This window comes from Perognathus longimembris, chromosome 1, assembly GCF_023159225.1.
Source record: "Perognathus longimembris pacificus isolate PPM17 chromosome 1, ASM2315922v1, whole genome shotgun sequence".
NCBI lineage: Eukaryota > Metazoa > Chordata > Mammalia > Rodentia > Heteromyidae > Perognathus > Perognathus longimembris.
In genome coordinates this window covers 133,951,537-133,954,788 of record NC_063161.1, presented here as the reverse complement: position 1 = coordinate 133,954,788, position 3,252 = coordinate 133,951,537, and positions in this window count along the sequence as shown.

The window sequence follows — 3,252 nt, the reverse complement described above, 5'->3', positions numbered from 1 at the left end:
TCCTGAAAACTCTTAGTGAGACAGGACACCTAGAAGTAGGTGCACAGGAGGCCTATTTGTGTATCCACAGGCCAGATGTTTATGTAATCTAAGTGAGCTCTTGAAGTCAGCCTACCTTCCCCTGCACCGTGGGTGTTTAGAAGTAGGAGGGAAGAGATTGTGTCGGAAATTGGTCTTCGTTGCTTTGGGAATCCAGGGCCCATGGAGGTGTTAGCCTGAGGCTTGCATAAAATAAAATAAACTTTACAGTCAGAGAAGTGATTCAGTCTCAGGAAACACCAGGCCCAGGGATAGTAATAACAAAAATAATCCCAGCAAACATTTACACAGCACACACTGTGTGCCAGACCTAGAAGCGCCAGATTCCGGACAGATGACAAGGCTATACCGGAAGGAAGGGGAGGCCAGGACGGGGGACCCTGATGAGAGCAGCCCCAGGGGGATCACCATTGTTCACCAGGCTCCATGGACCCCATGATCCACAGCAAGCTTTCAGGGCTGGCTCCTTTGATATTCCCAGGAATTCAATGACAGAAAAGAGGTCTTACCAAGCGAAAAGGAAATTTGACTCCCTAAAATAGAAACAACAACCAAAAAAAGTGTGCTCAGGATGTAAATAAAAAAACAAAAGTTCCTCCAGACTTTGGAGGTTGGCTTTATTTCCCAAAAAGATGATTGGGAAAATTACATTTACTGAGCACCTAGGCTATGCCAGGCTCTGTGCTGGGGCTCAATGTGCACTGTTACTTGCTAGGTGATAATTTAATGCAGAGATATCACCAAGAATGAAATATACATTGTGGAGCCCCAGGAGTGGCCAGCATGGCCCTCCAAAACCACCCTGCCTATAAGAATATTTACATGGTCCTGATCCAGCTGGTACAGAGCAGTTGCTCGGATCCCTGTCCCTATGTTAGCTGTCCCGGCCTCTCTTCCACCTTTAGTCCAATATCCTCAGATCCAGAAACTCAAGAGCTGATACAGGCAGAGCCAGTGCTGGTTCTGAAGATCATTCCTCTTGGGGCTCCCAGGCCGATGGTGCCTCATTTCATCCCATTGAGGCCATTGGCCTCAGAGGCAGCCTGCCAGCTCCTTAAATGTTGATACCCCCAAGTTTCTTTCCTCTTCACTCTCCCTCTCCTCACTGTATCCTCTAGTGATCTGGTCCTGCTGCCCAGCCAGGAGCTTTCTCCTTTCCCTACCCACTCACACTCCCAGTGTCTCTTTCTCCAGCCTGGATTGATCTCTCCTGGCTGGCCATAGGCCTAACAGCCTACCAGACATCTTTCCTGATGTCCCTCTTTCTCTTCTAACTCCAGGGTCCCCAAATAACAGCTGCATTCTTAGACTTCTCCTCCCTGGCCCTCCACCTCCTCCTCCTCCTCCAGTGCTCCCATTGTCCTTGTTCACATGTATATTCTTATGCCATGACCACCAACCCCCCCACCCCCCGCCGCCCCAGAGTCCCTACTATGTGGAAGCACAGTGCTAGAGAGAAACACCAGATGCACAGTCACAATGAAATTTCAGATGAATGCATACAAGCAAGGAAAGGCCAAACCAATCCAGAGCTCACGCAGACAGACATAGGAAAGCCTGCACACTTACACGCACTCTCCATCCTTAACCGTGCTGTACACTTGTGGCAAGGGACCTCACACCCTCATGTGAAGTAGAAGAGTGGGATGTGTACCGCCTGATGCCAACCTGTGGCCAGGCCATGATGCTGGCCAGCTACTGAGAGTTCTTCGGGGAAACACTTAGCCCATGAATAAATGCCAAATTAACAGGAATTCCTGGACGCCCAGTTCCTAGAATGTTGTGAGCCCAAAGTAGTCCCGGCGGAAGCCAGGCATATTGAGAAGAAGCTGGGACTCCTGAGCTCCATTTCTTGGCTGGTAGGAAGGGCAGTGGGGAGAGGCGGGCTGTGGAAGGCAGGAGAGGGCGGGCACTGGGGCAGAGAGCCTGTGTGGCCTGGCCTCTTCTTCCCTCTAATGCTTTCCCTATGTTTTCAGAGCAGACTTCAGCACCTTCAAACTCACTTGCCTCTTTGTCTAAACCTAAAGTCTACACTAGGAGGAGGACAAAGCCACGGGATTTGATGCCAGACAGAAAGAGTTGAAAAATTTTGACTTTTACCACATTTTTTCTCTGTGTGTGTCCTTGGGCCAGTTATTTAACCTCACTGAAAAGTGGAACTATTTCATTGATAAACCCTCTCCTTAGAGTTACAGTGAAAGTTACTAAATAAGAAAAAAAATGTGTATGGGAAATGTTTTAAGAGTTTGGGATAAAACTAGTTATCATACGCTCTTCTTGTTCATGCAAAATAGATTGACCATTGTGAGTACCTGTGAAAAAAATCAAATGTTCATTGCAATTGGGTTGAGAAATGAGTTGGTCCTCTTGGGTTCTGCAAGGAGCACAGAAGAGAAGGTAATAGAATGTTGGGACAGTGAGAGTCAGGCACAGGTATTGGTCAAATCCAGGAGTGTTGCCCCATAAGACATAGCTAGGTTCTAAGATCAACATTGGCCAGGAAAAACCACTTTGAAATATGTTAGGACTAATAAGATATCATATGATGACAAATAATAGTTCCTATATGCACTGGAGACTGAGGACCACTGAAATATATACATATGTATATATAATATATGTCTATGCTATAGACATATATTATTTGTCTATATGTTATAGACATATACCATATGTCTATATATTTATATATTTTGTATATTATATATAGTACATCTATACATAATATATAACATTATGTATAGACATATATATAATGGAGAGAAACATTTTCTCTTTCAAACATTGAGCCTCCATGTGATCATATTAGTGCTGTTCCTTAGTATTTCTGTTTTTCAACCAAGCTTACAATAGGACTGTAGGTCTCTGCTCAAACCAATTAAATGGGAGGTGAAGTTCACCATGACTGGGCAGAAGTGCTGCCAGGCAATTCATCATCTCCTCTTGTTACAGCAATGATCATCTCTCCAGAGGGGAACCTTGATGGGTACAAGGAACATAGAACACAAGTAAGGAATGAAACTTCACTGTTTTAAGCCATATTTAGGAGTTGTTTTGTTACTGCAGCAAAACCCAACCTATGCTGACTAACACTCCAAAATCTTCATTATGAAGTGCTTTGTAAGTGACCTTACATCTTAGATGAGGGGTCAATGTCCTAAAGCAAGCTTGCAAGTCAGATGAGCCTTATGCACCATCACTGTGACTTGTTTG